The 18,943-nt window shown below is 31.6% G+C and overlaps 1 long non-coding RNA gene across 1 annotated transcript in view; it reads left to right on the top strand.

The window, feature by feature from the left end:
* Nucleotides 1–2,098: 2,098 nt before the first annotated feature.
* Nucleotides 2,099–18,943, top strand: part of LOC127734354 (uncharacterized) — a 33,202-nt gene continuing 16,357 nt past the window's right edge. The window contains exon 1 of the long non-coding RNA XR_007997525.1: nt 2,099–2,158. This is a non-coding gene — a long non-coding RNA (uncharacterized LOC127734354). The remainder of the gene's footprint in view (nt 2,159–18,943) is intronic.

Here is an 18,943-nt window from a genome sequence, read left to right as displayed (position 1 = left end):
TAGCTGTCAGTAATTGCGAGTACTCTCAGGTCTGTACTTAGTGTCTTTTTGTTGTTTGGATGTACAAGAAACCCGGCCACGTCCACTTGTATTTGTAGTATTTGTATTTTTATCCATCTGATGAGTTAAGCCTCTTTCAACAGATTTTTATAGTTCGTTCTTATGTTGTACTGTTACACCACTGTCCCAGGTTAGGGGAAGGGTTGGGATCCCGCTAACATGTTTAACCCCGCCACATTCTGTATGTATGTGCCTGTCCCAAGTCAGGATCCTGTTATTCAGTGGTTGTCGTTTGTTTATGTGTTACATATTTGTTTTTCGTTCATTTTTTGTACATAAATTAGGCCTTTTATGATAGCTGATTGTGCGGTATGGGCTTTGCTCATTGTTGAAGGCCATACGGTGACCTATAGTTGTTAATTTCTGTGCCATTTGGTCTCTTGTGGAGAGTTGTCTCATTGGCAATCACACCAAATCTTCTTTTTTATATGATGTATTTGTTAGTTGTAATTGGCTTTGAACAAGCTTTCAGTTACTGCAAATACGCTTGTATTTCGGTACTTTATGTTTATTGTCATAATGTTAGTTTTTTTTTTCTCGTACCGATCTTTTGAGTTAATCCAATTGCAACTGATTTTTACAGTTTGTTCTTATGTTGTACTGTTACATCACTGTCCCAATTCGCATTCACAAACATATTTAACCCTGCCACATTCTTTATGTGCAACAGCCTGTCCCAAGTCAGGAGCCTGTAATTCAGTGGTTGTTGTTGGTTCACGTCTGTCGACACATATTTGATTATTTGTAAATGTTTTTGTTATATATAATTAGGACTTAGTTTTTTCGTTTGAATTGTTTCACATTTTTCATGTCGGCGCCTTTTATAGCCGACTATACTGTATTGGTTTTTGTCACTGTTGAAGGAGGGTATGAATGCCCTTTACCGTCAGGCGTCAAACAGTCATTTTCGGCTACCGTTAGCGTCAAATTGATTAAAATTTAATCGTGATTCGTCAAAATATCCTTAGCGTGATTCGTCAGAGGTCTCAAATAATTATCGTTACCGTTATTTTGGGGGAAAAAATTAACGTGATTCGTCAAATCAGTCGATTTTTCATCGTCTAAAAGAAAGTGTATATTTTATCGTCATGCTCGAAAAATTACCGTTAACGTCATTTGGCAAGATTTTTTTACCGTTACTCGTCATGAGAGTACCCCCATTACGATCCTCTTGAAGGCCGTACGGTTGCCTATAAGTTGCTGACACCCCTTCATTTGAACTCCGGTTGATAGTTGCCTAATTGGAAATCATACAACATCTCCTTCTTTTGATAATATATGCCTGACTTTTATACTCGTGTTTTCCTAAACTTTGTGACATGCATGAAATATTAGTCACTGGACGTTAAAAATAAGCAACCAACAATCGATCAATTTAAACTCGTCACACGGTTAAATAAGGGGAAAACCATTTGATTTATTTTTTTAGTGGGAGTGAGGGGTGACAGGCCGGAGTATTTTGAATATGAATACGGTTGCTTGGTAAGAGCTGAAAAAGATAGGCATGCTTAGCGACAGATTAAAATGAATAAAAAATCCGCAAAAAATCATCCTGCCCCCTCCCCTCCCCACAATATCAAATAGTCGTCCCCTTACTGTTATATTGTCCGTGTAGTTCTTATATTTATACAGCTTATCGTCTCTACAGGGATGTCCTACTAAGGCTGTCATACCATAAAAACGTTTATCACACAGCTCACACGGCTGATTCTATTATATCTGCATTCATAAATTTATTAATATCATTTAGACTAAGCTGGGAACAGTATATCTATATATCAATATATATATGTTCCTGGACTAAGCGACGCCATGTTTGTTATGTGCCTCTGTCGTCTAAACTACCTATTTAAAAGGAAGAGGTAGAAGAGAGCCAGAAGATCTTCCCAATGCAAAAAAAAAAACGTTGTATTAAAGCCAGTATTGGTATCGACAACGTATTCATACAGATACAGATAACAGAAATGGACCTCTTCTGGCTCACTACCGAAGAACAAAAAAACACGCCCCAGTTTAATTACTATTCTTTTCGAGTAGACCTACGTACTGATCACGTGACACACTATTTTTTTTTTTTCATTTTTCGTCCCTGGCAGAGGTTTGTACATGAAAATATTTTATCGTTGCAGTTTTCTCTTGCAGTCAGTAACTTCGTTGACACATTATTTAATTTCAGCATTTTGGTACATAGTTACCTTTTTTATAAATATAATTCTTATGAACACTTTTCTTTTAAACAGGTTGGGAACAACCCCTCAAATGAGGTGTAACCCCTCAATGTACTATCCCTTTTATGAGGGATACATTTCAAGTGATAAAAAAATATTTTTTTGTAAAATCCACTTCTTAGTACAAAAGGGCACATATTTATATTATTTGAAGAAACTTTTCGCAAAGAACTAAACATCTATCTGGTATTATATGGTCAAAACATGTCCAAGAATTTTGTTATATTCAATTCAATTCAATTCAATATTTTATTGGAAAGAGCACAATAGAGGCGTGATCCAAGTACAGACAATAATATATTCAACAATAACATCTACTATAAATGAAATAAAGATCAATGTAACAACAAGTTGCTTTCTTTGAAAAAAGAAATGCAATCGTAAACCCAAATGCTTGCTTGGCATTAGATATAAGATAATTGTTTGAAAAAAAAGATTTAATGTTTTATATCATTTTTGTTATATAAGAATTAGAAACTGACAGTGACTGTTTACTTAAAGTAAATACTGTTCAATGTGGGGTGAAATATTCTTGTTAAAGGAATATTTTTTTCTCTCCTCTCTCCCGAAAGACATCATGTTAAGTCACCCACTTGATGTTCCATTCTAAGATGCTGGTTTTTGTTTTTAAATTATAGTTAGTTTTAAGGCTAAAGTTCAAATGCAAATGTGAAGAAATTTAATCAATTAATGATTATATGTGTTTAAGAAATGCAATACGTGAACCTGTAAATAGCTATTTTTTATTGGAATTTGAGATATGTTCATGGTTATTTGAACAATGGCTTGATATTGATCATTATTAAGATCCTTACACCTGCTCTGCAAGGTTTTTATACAACCGCAAAAAATTTTTGCGGTCGTATATTGGTATGACGTTGGCGTCGTCGTCGTCGTCCGAAGACACATTGGTTTTCGCACTCTAACTTTAGTTTAAGTGAATGGATCTCTTTGAAATTTTACCATAAGGTTCAACACCACAAAAGGAAGGTGGGGATTGATTTTGGGGGTTATGGTACCAACAGTTAAGGAATTAGGGGCCAAAAAGGGGCCAAAAATAAGCATTTTCTAGTTTCCAGACAATAACTGTGGAACGGTGTATGGATCTCTCTGAAATTATACTACAAGTTTCCATACCACAAAGGGATGGTTAGGATTTGCTTTGGGGGGTTATGGCTCAAACCGTTTAGGAATTAGGGGCAAAAAAGGGGGAAAAACAAGGTTGTCCTGGTTAATGGACAAATACTTTAGTACAAAACATATATAAAGCAGTGTAAGGGAGATAAATCAAATACATCATTGAAATTATCTCCCTTACACTGCTTTTAAATTATGTATAAAGAAATGGTTAATGAACAATTAAGATAATTTAAAACAGTGTAAGGGAGGTAATCCAAATACAACGTTTTGGTTACTTCCCTTACACTGCTTTTAAATTATGTTTAAAGAAATGCATATTTATAAAGGAAGACCAGTAAAAATATCTGCAAATGTTGCATCTTTTTTTTTTTGATTGAGATTATGACCATATCTTAAGGGAAAGAATTTTTTGGGGGAAAAAGGGGGGGGGGGGGGTTAAAAGAAATTGTGGGGGGTCAATTTTTTCTCATTTCAGATTTCAGAAATTAAAAAGAATTATTCTTCAAATATTATTTTTTTTTCAAATTTCAAATATTGAAAAATTTCAAGAAGTAATCTTTAATTGCACAGTATGGCGCATTAGATTTGTAAAATCTTTGACCACATTTATTTATTTGTTATGCCGAATCTAACCGTGTATTTAGATTTTGAATTTTGGGTCCAGTTTTCAAATTGGTCTACATTAAGGTCCAAAGGGTCCAAAATTAAACTTTGTTTGATTTTAACAAAAATTGAATATATGGGGTTCTTTGATATGCTGAATCTAAACATGTATTTAGATTTTTGATTTTTGGCCCAGTTTTCAAGTTGGTCCAAATTGGGGTCCAAAATTAAACTTTTGTTTGATTTCAACAAAAATTGAATATATGGGGTTCTTTGATATGCTGAATCTAACCATGTATTTAGATTTTTTATTTTTGGAAACCCCTAAAATCAAATTGGTTCATATTGAGGTCAAAAGGGTCCAAAATTAAACTTCGTTTGATTTCATCAAAAATTGAATTATTGGGGTTCTTTGATATGCCAAATCTAACTGTGTATTTAGATTTTTAATTTTGGGTCCAGTTTTTTAAATTTGTCTACATTAAGGTCCAAAGGGTCCAAAATTAAACTTAGTTTGATTTTAACAAAAATTGAGTTCTTGGGGTTCTTTGATATGCTGAATCTAAACATGTGTTTAGATTTTTGATTATGGGCCCAGTTTTCAAGTTTGTCCAAGTTGGGGTCCAAAATTAAACTTTGTTTGATTTCAACAAAAATTGAATATATGGGGTTCTTTGATATGCTGTATCTAAACATGTATTTAGATTTTAGATTTTTGGCCCAGTTTTCAAGTTGGTCCAAATTGGGGTCCAAAATTAAACTTTGTTTGATTTCAACAAAAATTGAATATATGGGGTTCTTTGATATGCTGAATCTAACCATGTATTTAGATTTTTTATTTTTGGGCCCGCTATCAAATTGGTTCATATTGAGGTCAAAAGAGTCAAAAATTAAACTTTGTTTGATTTCATCAAAAATTGAATTATTGGGGTTCTTTGATATGCCAAATCTAACCGTGTATTTAGATTTTTAATTTTGGGTCCCATTTTTTAAATTGATCTTCATTAAGGTCCAAAGGGTCCAAAATTAAACTTAGTCTGATTTTAACAAAAATTGAATTCTTGGGGTTCTTTGATATGCTGAATCTAAACATGTGTTTAGAGTTTTGATTATGGGCCCAGTTTTCAAGTTTGTCCAAGTTGGGGTCCAAAATTAAACTTTGTTTGATTTCAACAAAAATTGAATATATGGGGTTCTTTGATATGCTGAATCTAAATATGTATTTTGATTTTGGACATTGGACCATAATAGGTAAATTAAAAAAATTCAAGTTCTTAGACCACATTCTTTCTGTGTCAGAAACCTATGCTGTGTCAAATATTTAATCACAATCCAAATTCAGAGCTGTATCAAGCTTGAATGTTGTGTCCATACTTGCCCCAACTGTTCAGGGTTCGACCTCTGCGGTCGTATCAAGCTGCGCCCAGCGAAGCATTTTATTTTATGCTTAGGGTAGCAAGCATTGGCAATTTTTAAGTTCTGCGCTTTGTGTATGCTCTTAAAAGTTTTAGATGACAAACCTCTTTTGTTAAAAACAAACACTTTTAAAACCTTTAACTCGCTTTGAAGATATTTTCTGGATGTCCCTTTTTATTTTGATGTTTTCTTATATTTTAAATTGTGGGTCATGAAAAAAGGCCTGCAAGTTTAATTGTAAATATATACAATTTGAATCGCACTGTATCCTCTTCACCTTGATAACCGAAACCAATTCATTAAAAAAGATATTTATAGCCTAGACAAAACAGCTTACACCTTGTACTTATAAACAAACAAACAAAATTGAAAACAACAAAAAAACTAACATGGTCAAACCTGAAATTACCACTGATCGGTATACCCATCACCTAAATATGAGTTTTTTTAAAGGTCACATTTATGAACTGTTGTAAGGTGTTCCTTTTTGTCGAGCCTTCGACTTTAATCGAAAAAGCGAGACAAAGCGATTCTACATTCCGTCGGTGTCGTCGGCGGTGGCGTCCACAAATATTCACTCTGTGGTTAAAGTTTTTGAAATTTTAATAACTTTCTTAAACTATTCTGGATTTGTACCAAACTTGGACAGAAGCTTGTTTATGATCATAAAATAGTATCCAGAAGTAAATTTTGTAAAAATGAAATTCCATTTTTCCATATTTTACTTATAAATAGACTGCTGGGATACAATACATTCACTCCGAGGTTAAAGTTTTTTTTTAATTTTAATAACTTTCTTATACTATCCTGGATCTGTACCAAACTTGGACAGAAGCTTGTTTATGATTAAAAGCTAGTATCTAGAAGGAAAATTTTTGTTAAAATTTTGTTCCTGTTTATCTGTATTTTACTTATAAATGGACTTAATTTTTCTTCCAGTTAACATTACATACAGTCTGAAGTTAAATTTTTTAGATTTATAAACTATCCTGGATTTTTCCCAAACTTGGACTGAAGCTTCTTAAAATAAAAAAAAATAGTTTTGAGAGGAATATTTTTATTGATGTTTTTCCTCATTTTTGTTGAGCCAGCGATTTACAGCAAAAGTAGGCGAGACACTGGGTTCCACGGAACCCTTACGATTTTTTTTTATCTGAATACGATTTTTTCATTAAATATTAAGTGGTGTCTTTTACATGGTTAAATTACACTACTGTCTTATGGTATGTATGTAAATTCTTTTAAACCAGGTGTATTCATAAGCACATGTCCCAAGTCCGAAGCATGTTGTTTAGTGGTTGTCTTTTTTTGGTGCAGTTCATATTTGCTTTTTGTTTCTGGTTTGAAGTTAAATTAGATCTGTTTGTTTTTTCCTGTTTAAATTGTTTTATAACAGTGTTTTGGGGCCCTCGGTAGGATGCTGTCCAATGTGAGCCAAGCTTTTGTGTTGAAGGCTGAATTATAACCTATAATTGCTAATTTTGACTACACTGTGTTTTGATGGAGAGTTGTCTTCCTACCACATTTAAAAAGATATTCCCTGACATTTGACAAATCCATTAGAATAATCGAGATATTGAAATTGAACTTAAGTTGCCTAGAAGGTTTCTTACATTGACCCGGCTATCCTTTTTCTCTCTTGCTGGATAGTTTTATACTGGTCATTTGGGGGGCACTGTGTAGCCTAATGATCAGTGGGATGGCTCAAAATCTTCTTACACTATTTTACATTTTCGTACTTAATATAATAAAACCGAAAATTCATCATCTGATCGTCTTTATGAAATAATAATTATTTATTTTTATTTTGACGAACATTTTGAAGAGCAATAATTACTACAGGCCGAACATATAGTTAGATAATCTGTTCCCTGACCAAGATAACTATAAATAGAAATTATTTTTTCTTATCTCTGCCTGCATCTGTCATCACTCGGTGTCTATTAATTAATAGACATTTGATAAGGAAATAACGTTGCAATATTTAAACAAAGAAAATTGCAATTTTAAAGAAAATAAAAACTATTCAAGGACAGATATCAATTTAGATTATATACGTCCTTGGTCTATCCTAGACGTAAAATTTCAATAAAGTGCAAGAAAGACTTCATTTTAATTTCAGTTTTGTCCTTTAGTTAGTCCCTGACACGGATGTTGAGGTATGAAAATTATGAAATAGCCTGCTTGGTACATTATGTACATTTTCCCTAGACTCGGAATCTTAAGTGAAATGCTAGTAATACTTCTTTAATAGATTTTAGTTTTAACAAATCTCGATTCGAATATAAATCGCATTGTTTACGTGAAATCTTATCTCATATCTAAACACAGCTGGTTTCAACGTTTGACTCTTAATTAGAATAACTACGCGTATATGTAAGGTAAATATTAGCAGCTTGTAATTGCGTGCAAGGAAGTATTCAAATGCTTATTAAAGTAGCTTGCGTCATAATAAATTTCGCATCATATGTAACATATCTCTATAGCAACTTTAAGATGCTAATGATACAACAGGTCAAATAATAAGCTATTGCGCATGTATATGAAAGGTGGCCATAGAAAGAAACAGATGTATTCCGAATAACATCCGGTGTTCCGAAAGACTACGGACATCGTCCAATATATACTGCGTAAACCCTCAGGGGTTTACGCAACAAGTCATAAGTCAATTCTAGATATGGTCTATCCTGTATGAAATATTCCACACAGAATGTACACGGAATATAGTAGGAATATTGCATTGAATTCCTACCAGAAAACAGTGATATTCTAGTCAGACAGTAGTAGGAATCCTCACGGAAAATAGGCGAAATATTTAAATAAGCAGGAATTTCTTAGTAGGAATATTGTATATTCCTACCAGGAATATTTAAATTAGCAGGAATAATTTGGCGGGAAAATAAAATTCCTACTAGAAAACCTGGCAGGAATTTTTCAAAATTCCACATAGAAAAAAATATTTTTTAGTAGGAATCTAAAAATATACAAAATGTAAGTGTATATTCACAAATACACAACTGGGTCAATCATTTAAGTTTGAATCTCAACAACAAAGAATAAAGGAAATGCATGGAATATATTCACTTAAAAGTTGACTTTGGAAATGTATGACTATGAGGAAGCTGTGATATATCCAAACATATTAAATGGGCAAAAATGTTGATTAAAGATGAAATTAAAGAGTTATGAACAATTAATGAGTAAAATTATGCACTTTTGTTCAATTAACTGATTACTAAATATATTGGCAAACGGATAAAAAATTTCATCTTAAAAGTATAAAATTTACCTTCAATCTACATGAGCCATATTTTTTCATATTTCAATATTGTAGTTGTTTTTAAAACCCTTGCAGCATATTGTGTTCCAACACAACTTTTCATTCTTCTACCCTCCAACTTTTGAATTTGTGAACTGGAACTTGTTTGCATTTAACACAGCAAAATTTGTGTCATTAGCAAACAGGAATCCAGTTTAAGATAATTAAAAAGATTCCATGTAGAAAGATTTTCTAATAGGAATAAATTATTTCTGGTAGGAATCTTGTAGTAGGAAAATGAATAATCTTATCATATTTTCTGTCCAAATTCCAACTTAAGATTTTCAAAACAGAAAAAAATCCATACAGACTTTTAAAATTCCACCTAGATGGTAGGTTTTTGCTGGTAGAGAAAATAAAAAATCCAGTCAGAATTTTGTTCATTTTCCATGTCCGCCTACTTTCTATATAGAATCTTTGATTCTAGGTGGATTCCTACTACATTCCTACTAGTGTCTAGGTGGAATCCTACTACTTATTTCGTACGGGATGGATACCATAACATTCAGAATTCTTCATGATACCATACACATATACATCATGATTATTCTAAGTTTTTCATAATTTTACTTAAAAACACAGTCACCTATATATAAGATATATGTGTATATGCACAAGCGGCTATCCGATGAAACAGTATGGTGGTCTCTCAAATCAAGAGCTTCTTCAATATACATACAAATTGATTTTAGTTCTTTTTTTGAGAATTGGGATTTAAAATTTTGATAAAATTTTCATTCGAATTATTTGAATTTATTTCATTGATTTTATATTTAGATCTAATTTTGTTATATTGATCATGAGAACATTCAATCAAGAAATGTATCTCATTTTCAATTTGTCCTGTGCAAAATTTACAAAATCTCTCATTAGAGGGTATTATTGGTCTTGCATACCTACCAGTTTCCATTGCTAATGAGTGTGCACTTATTCTTAATTTGGTGAGTTTTTTTCTGAGATATTTAGGAACATTAAAGTTTAAATATTCTTGTTGTTTAAATTTAGTATAAATTTTACTAAAAAATAAAAGTTTTCATCTTTTATTTTAGATTAAGTTCAAATATAAATTTGTTTTTGTAGAAATCTTCTAGTTTCTGTTTGAAATTAATATTACAATGCTAGTTTAAGGATATTCCAATATATTTTGATAATTCAGTTAATTTATTAGACCATGAATTTTCTCTACTTGTTAGAGTTTTGTCCACTTCAAAAGCAGCCTTGAGAATTTCATGTGGACCACCAGACTGTTCACCAATATCACTGAGACGCACATAGTATTTATACATAAGTTGATAACATTTAATGCTAATATGTAATGCACCCAATATGGCTACGGGACGTATTATGGTATACCGTTGTCCGTCTGTCCGTCCGTCCGTCTGTCCGTTCGTCCGTCCGTCCGTCCGTCCGTCCGTCCGTCCGTCCGTCTGTCCGTCTGTCTGTCTGTCGTCAACATGTCGGACATTAACTCAAAACTCTTTAACCAATTTGCATAAAACTTTGGTGAATTGTTTATATCTATTGACGTGAGCTCCCTTTCGTTTTTTATAAAATTTAGATTTTATGTTTCCAAGTTGTGGGGTTTTATTCATTAAAAAAAGGGGGATTTTCTAGTTTTTGGACAATAAGTCAAGAATGCTTTCATCAACTTGCAAGAAATTGTGGTGAATTGTTTATATCTATTTACATGAGCTTCCTTTCGATTTTTATAAATTTTAGATTTTACGTTTCCGAGTTACAGGGTTTTATTCATAAAAAAAGGGGGGATTTTCCAGTTTTCGGACAAGAACTCAAAAATGCTTTCAGCAATTCTTATGAAACTTTGGTGAATTGTTTTTATGTATTGATGTAAGCTCCCTTTAGAATTTTATAAATTTTACATTTTACATTTCTGAGTTGTGGGGTTTTATTCATTAAAAAAAGGGGTGATTTTCCAGTTTTTGGACAATAACTCAAAAATGCTGTCACCAATTCTCATGAAACTTTGGTGAATTGTTTATACCTATTGATGTAAGCTCCCTTTTTATTTTCATAAATTTCTAATATGACATTGAGAATTAATTGAACTTTTATTTGTTTATAGTCTGACAACAGATTTACTAAGTATTACACACAACAGCAAGAAATCTTTAATTGAATATAAATTCAATTCATATAACCAATTTCAAGTTCTTTGACTACATTTATTCAGAAACCTATAATATGTCAAATATTTAATTACAATCCAAATTCAGACCTGAATCAAGCTTGAATATTGTGTCCATTTTTGCCCCAACTGTTCAGGGTTGGACCTCTGCGGGCGTATCTAGCTGCGCTCAGCGAAGCAGTTTATTAAAATCTACAAAACACACGTATAGTTTTTTTGCATTTAAACAAATATTTGTTTATTATTGTTTTTAAAATAAAGACATGATGTTCAAGCTGAGTGAGTTCCTTAATTTTTAGCTCACCGGGGCCCAAAGGGCCCCATGTGAGCTTATGCCATCACTTGGCGTCCGTCGTCTGTCGTCTTCGTCTGTTGTCGTAAACTATTTAAAAAATCTTCTCCTCTGAAACTACTGGGCCAAATACCTTCAAACTTTAACTAAATGTTCCTCAGGATATCTAGTTTATAAATTGTATCTGAAGTTTTGATCCATTGACAAACATGGCCGCCATGGCTAAAAATAGAACATAGGGGTCAAATGCAGTTTTTGACATATCTTAAAAACTAAAGCTTTTAGAGCAAATCTGACATGAGGTAAAATTGTTCAATTGGTCAAGATCTATCAGCTCTGAAATTTTCAGACGAATTGAACAACCCATTGTTGGGTTGCTGCCACCGAATGGGTAGTTTTAACAAAATTTTGCAGTTTTTTGTTATTATTTTGAATATTATTAGAGATATATATAAACTGTAAGCAGCAATAATGTTCAGCAAAGTAAGATCTACAAAAAGGTTAATATGACCATAATTGTCAATTGACCCCTTAAGGAGTTATTGCCCTTTAAAGACAATTTTACACAATTTGTTCATCAAGTTTGCTAACATTTAAAAATCTTCTCCTCTGAAACTACTGGGCCAATTACCTTCAAACTATAACTAAATGTTCCTTAGGATATTTTGTTTATAAATTGTATCTGAAGTTTGTATCCATTGACAAACATGGCTGCCATGGCTAAAAATAGAATATAAGGGTCAAATGCAGTTTTTGGCTTATATCTCAAAAACTAAATCTTTTAGAGCAAATGTGACAGGGGTAAAATTGTTTTATTGGTCAAGATCTATTAGCCCTGAAATTATCAGACGAATCGAACAACCCATTGTTTGGTTGCTGCCACTGAATTGGTAGTTATGAAAAAAATTTGCAGTTTTTTGTTATTATTTTGAATATTATTATAGATATATATGAACTGTAAGCAACAATAATGTTCAGCAAAGTAAGATCTACAAAAAAGTTAATGTAACCATAATTGTCAATTGACCCCTTAAGGAGTTATTGCCCTTTAAAGACAATTTTACACAATTTGTTCATCAAGTTTGCTAACATTTAAAAATCTTCTCCTCTGAAACTACTGGGCCAATTATTTTTAAACTTTAACTAAATGTTCCTTAGGGTATCTTGTTTATAAATTGTATCCTGAGTTTGTATCCATCGACAAACATGGTCGCCATGGCTAAAAATAGAACATAAGGGTCAAATGCAGTTTTTGGCTTATATCTCAAAAACTAAATCTTTTAGAGCAAATGTGACATGGGGTAATATTGTTTAATTGGTCAAGATCTATCGGCCCTGAAATTATCAGACGAATCGAACAACCCATTGTTGGGTTGCTGCCACCGAATTGGTAGTTTTAACATTTTTTTGCAGTTTTCTGTTATCATTTTGAATATTATTATAGATATATATAAACTGTAAGCAGCAATAATGTTCAGCAAGGTAAGATCTACAAAAAAGTTAATATGACCAAAATTGTCAATTGACCCCTTAAGGAGTTATTGCCCTTTAAAGACAATTTTACACAATTTGTTCATCAAGTTTGCTAACATTTAAAAATCTTCTCCTCTGAAATGCAGGTGAGCGATTCAGGCTCTTGAGAGCCTCTTGTTTCTAAAACCACCTTGATTTGAACATAATAAATTATTTGTTTCATGAAAATCACTGTCTTTTTTGTAATATGGAGGTAAATACTTTATCAAGACAGCTTGTTATGCTTATACCTCTATAATTCCCACAATCAGATGGGTCACCAGATTTATAAATTGATGTCAATAGAGAAATGTTCCAAATTTTGGGAAATTTTTCTGAATTAAGTATCTTATTAAAAAATTTTCTCAGAAGTGAAACTAAAGTGTTTGACCCTACCTTTAGAAACTCATTAATTATCAGATCAGGACCTCCAGATTTTCCCTTTTTTAACTTCTTAATGCACTGTTTTTGATTTCTTTACATGTAATAGGGACATTAAGGGATGTATTAGTACATTTATGGTCTTTGTTCTCTATATTTTGATTAGTATCAGTTTTATCATTTTCACTTGTAGCAAGTAAATTTTTATAATGTCAATCTCCCATTCTTTGGCAGAAATAGCAGGCTCACAGTTATTGTTCTTTTTTAAGCCCCCGCCGTAGCGTTGGGGCATTAAGTTTTACCGTTGTCCGTCATTACTTACATACGTACGTCCCAAAATTGGTTTCCGTTCTCCAACTTGAGTTTGCCTCAACCAAATGTTATGAAACTTATACATAATGCTTATTATTACAAAACACAGATCAAGTTTGAATTTTGGTGGCATCACTTAAAATGTTCTAGAGTTATGCCCCTTTATAAATGGAAAAATTGCAAAATTTTTATTTTCTTCTAAATATCAAGTAATTTTTAAAATTGGAGTTATCTTCCTTTTTCCATGATTATAGTTGAATCAACTGCTATCAATGCTTTATCCAATGCATTGTTTAATTTTGACTTCCACTGATAAAACACAGATCAAGTTGAATTTGGGTAGTGTCACTTTAACCATTATTGAGTTATGCCCCTTTATAAATTGAAAGATTGCAAAATTTTTAGTTTCCATTCTGTTACTTAAGCTTGCTTCAACCAAACATTATGAAACCTATACACAATATTCATTACCACAAAACTAAGATCAAGTACAAATTTTTTGTTTCCGTTTTCTAACTTTAGTTTGCCTCAACTAAATGTTATGAAACTTATACACAATGCTTATTACCACAAAACACAGATGAAGTTTGAATTTTGGTGGCGTCACTTTAACTGTTCTAGAGTTATGCCTCTTTATAAATGGAAAAATTGCAAAATTTTTATTTTCTTCTAAATATCAAGTAATTTTTAAAATTGGAGTTATCTTCCTTTTTCCATGATTATAGTTGAATCAACTGCAATCAATGCTTTATCCAACGCAATGTTTAGTTTTGACTTCCACTGATAAAACACAGATCAAGTTGAATTTGGGTAGTGTCACTTTAACCATTATTGAGTTATGCCCCTTTATAAATTGAAAGATTGCAAAATTTTTAGTTTCCATTCTGTTACTTAAGCTTGCTCCAACCAAACATTATGAAACCTATACACAATATTCATTACCACAAAACTAAGATCAAGTACAAATTTTTTGTTTCTGTTTTCTAACTTTAGTTTGCCTCAACTAAATGTTATGAAACTTATACACAATGCTTATTACCACAAAACACAGATGAAGTTTGAATTTTGGTGGCGTCACTTTAACTGTTCTAGAGTTATGCCTCTTTATAAATGGAAAAATTGCAAAATTTTTATTTTCTTCTAAAAACAAGGAATTATTTGAATCTGGAATAATTTTGAATTCTGGAAAATTGATGAGAAATATATGATGAAAACTAACCCAACTAAATAGGGTTAGCCATGCGCGCATGGCTAAGGTGGGTTAGTTAGTTCATACTGAAATGATAGTGAAAGTAAAATTAACCTTAGCCATGCACACATGGCTAACCCTATTTAGTTGGGTTAGTTTTCATCATACATTTCTAATCAATTTTCCAGAATTCAAAATTATTCCAGATTCAAATAATTCCTTGTTTAAATATCAAGTAATTTTTAAAATTGGAGTTATCTTCCTTTTTCCATGATTATATATAGTTGAATCAACTGCAATCAATGCTTTATCCAACGCAATGTTTAGTTTTGACTTCCACTGATAAAACACACATCATAAGTTGAATTTGGGTAGTGTCACTTTAACCATTATTGAGTTATGCCCCTTTATAAATCGAAAGATTGCAAAATTTTTAGTTTCCATTCTGTAACTTAAGCTTGCTCCAACCAAACATTATGAAACCTATACACAATATTCATTACCACAAAACTAAGATCAAGTACAAATTTTTTGTTTCCGTTTTCTAACTTTAGTTTGCCTCAACCAAATGTTATGAAACTTATACACAATGCTTATTACTACATTATACAGATTAAGTACGAAATTTGGTGGCGACACTTTTACCATTCTTGAGTTATGTCCCTTTATAAACATAAAAATTGCTGAATTTTTCGTTTCCGTTCTCTAACTTTAGTTAAATGTCTCAACCAAATGTTATAAAACTTATACACAACGGTTCTAGAGTTATGCGTGTTTACAAATAGAAAAAATTGCTGAATTTTTAGTTTCTGTTCTCTACTTAAGTTAGCCTCAACCAAATGTTATGAAACTTACACACAATGCTTATTACCACAAAACTCAGATCAAGTTGAAATTTGGGTAGCGTCACTTTTATCGTTCTTCAGTTATGTCCTTTTATAACTATATGATATGCAAGCGGGGGCATCATCTGTGTCCACATGTGGACACTATCCACATTTATTTTTGTAATTATTAATGCTACCCCAAAATTCTTTGGTGTTCTTTGGATTTATATCATTTATTTGTTTTATCAAGGATTGAAAAAAAACCTTTTCTAGTTTATTTTTAATTTATTGTATTCACTTTTACAGTTGCAATAAGTCAATCTTAATGCATTATTATTGGGTGCTTTAGCTAATTTATTTCCTAGGGAGCAAACTCCTTTTCTAAGGAGTAAGCAATCATTTAACATCCATACTTTTTTAGGTTTTGCCTTTTTTGTTTGTCTTTGCATGATGGATTTTTTAAAATTTGCTTTGAAAGAAACTGATTTTTTTGCAGCTTCTTAATAGATTTCATTAGTTTTGGTAACTAAGAAATCAATATCATTTAAACTATTTTCGTCAATTAGTTTGTTTAAAGATAGAATGTCTTCTACACTGTTTTCTTCTAAAAAAGCGTCAATATAAATGTCCTTGCTCTGATTGGTCCATTTAAAAGTACCAGGAAGGGACCATAGTTCTTCCTTCTTTATTTCTTTAGGGGTGTTTAAAATTTAAAATATTCAATGCTATTAAGGGTATACGATACAGTTACAGGGGAAGTAATGACGTTGCTAACGTAAATTGTTATTTTCGCGACGTCAAACTGTGACTTATCGGGAAAAGATGCAGTTTTCGACTGATTTTTATCATTCAAACTGATTTAACTTGAAAACGAGTTCATAGACCCTTCTTTTTTAAAATGACATTTGGTTTGATTACGTATGAAGATTATGTGTACCAATTTTCATGAAAAAGTCAAAAGTGCAATTATTTTGAATTTGATAAATATACAGCTAAAAATGACGTTTTTTTTCTACATTCATGAACATTTGATAAATATGAGTTATTTGTAAAAATAAAACATACAAATTTATAGAACATTTATATAAAACAGAAATTACAAATAATTTAACAAAAAACAGCTTGTGTTTATCTTTTAAAACAAGAAAGTTATGTATTTCTGTCGAAAGGAAAAATACGTCCACAAATCCGAATTTTGAGGAAATATCTGAAATTTCAACCTCAATTTACTCAAAAAGTTAAGCACATGATGGTATATTTTTTATTGCATATTTGATTTAATCAGGTAAAAAATAGCCTATATGCAAATTTTCACCAAAATTTCATTACGGGATCAAAACTGTATCGTATGCCCTTAAACAATGATCTGATAAATCAGTAGGTGGTTTTACCATAAAGTTATTGATGGTATAAAATAAATTCTGTGATGTCAGCATATTAATAATCTACTCTGCTCTTACCATTACTATTACAAAATGTAAAGTAGCCAAGTGAGTCACCAAGAAATCTTCTGTTCACAATTCTTACTTGAGAGGACTTACAGATATCAACTATAGATTCCCATGTAAATTGTTTCAGAACCATGATCTTTATTAATATATGGTTTGATTTACAATGTAAGTAATACATAAAAAAAATGTCTCTCCAAATTGAGGAAAGTTCCATCTTTTTTTAACCATATATTGAGAAGTTGTTCTGTTTTATTTCAGAAATTACATTTTTAAATTTGGCTTTTATAAATACAAGCTTGCCACCTAATGGTCTCCCCCTTTTTTTTTGGCCTCAGTAGGCTTAACTAAATAGGGAGATGTAAAACGTGGAAGATTTCCCAGAGACTCTCTCAACATAGTTTCAGCAAAACAAACTATATATTTACAAACATTTTCAATAAACAAATCATCCTGAAATTTATCTTCATTTAAACCATGGATATTCCAATAGGCAATATTCATATAGTAGGTCCGAGGACACAGTTATGTCCTTAGATTTTCGTTGTCTACAAATATAGTCCCTAGTGTGGACAGTGTATAACTTGCAAATTTTTTTCATATACTTTCCAAATTTATTTCTCTATATTTTATCATGAAATATTAAGTAAGGGGATAAAATTACATGTTTAAAAAATTTGGTTGCTGAATCTTTATGTTAAGTAGTGATTTGGTCCAGTTAAAAAAGGTCAAAAACTAGTATGTCTGAAGCTGTCTAACTGAATTTTAGACCCCCTTAACATAGAATTGTCAATATTTTGAGTTAGAGCTGGTAGACTTTTCTATAATTTTGATATTATTTGTCCCAATAGTAGTACACTACACTGTAAAAATCTTTTTGAGATAGAGCAGGTGCGATTTTTTAAATTTGACTTTATTGTCTAAAAGAAATGCACTACAAAATAACTGTGTTCTCGGGCCTAAGAGATGAATTCAGGAAATGTAGATTCTGTACTTTGGCAACGTCCCTGAATGGTTTGCTGGTTTCAATTTGTCAAACTCAATAAAAGTAAAGGATTTACACCTTTGTTTGAAAGAAATTCTGTTAAAATGTCCCATTTTGACATGATATGGCTAAAATAAGCATTTTAAAGCAGTTTCCATTTTTGTCGAGCCTTCGACTTTAGTCGAAAAAGCGAGACATAGCGATCCTACATTCCGTCGTCGTCGGCGGCGGCGTCCACAAATATTCACTCTGTGGTTAAAGTTTTTGAAATTTTAATAACTTTCTTAAACTATCCTGGATTTCTACCAAACTTGGACAGAAGCTTGTTTATGATCATAAGATAGTATCCAGAAGTAAATTTTGTAAAAATAAAATTCCATTTTTTCCGTATTTTACTTATAAATGGACTTAGTTTTTCTGCCGGGAAATATTACATTCACTCTGTGGTTAAAGTTTTTAAAATTTTAATAACTTTCTTAAACTATCCTGGGTTTCTACCAAACTTGGACAGAAGCTTGTTTATGATCATAAGATAGTATCCAGAAGTAAATTTTGTAAAAAAAAAAATCCATTTTTTCCTTATTTTACTTTTAAATGGACTTAGATTTTCTGCCAGGAAACAACACATTCACTCTGTGGTTAAAGTTTTTAAAATTTTAATAACTTTCTTATACTATTTTGGATTTGTACCAAACTTGGACAGAAGCTTGTTTATGATCAAAAGCTAGTATCTAGAAGGAAATTTTGTAAAAAAATAAATCCATTTTTTCAGTATTTTACTTTTAAATGGACTTAGATTTTCTGCCAGGAAACAACACATTCACTCTGTGGTTAAAGTTTTTAAAATTTTAATAACTTTCTTATACTATTTTGGATTTGTACCAAACTTGGACAGAAGCTTGTTTATGGTCAAATGCTAGTATCTAGAAGGAATTTTTTTTTTCTTCCAGTTAACATTACATTCAGTCTGCAGTTAAAGTTTTTAAACATTTATTAGATTCATAAACTATCCTGGATTTTTACCAAACTTGGACAGAAGCTTCTTACAATCAAAAGATAGTATCAAGAGGAATATTTTTATTGAT

This window comes from Mytilus californianus, unplaced genomic scaffold (genome assembly GCF_021869535.1).
Source record: "Mytilus californianus isolate M0D057914Y unplaced genomic scaffold, xbMytCali1.0.p SCAF_3, whole genome shotgun sequence".
In the NCBI taxonomy this organism is placed as follows: Eukaryota; Metazoa; Mollusca; class Bivalvia; order Mytilida; family Mytilidae; genus Mytilus; species Mytilus californianus.
Note: the sequence above shows the minus strand (reverse complement) of the source record. Positions and strands in the feature narration are given on the sequence as shown.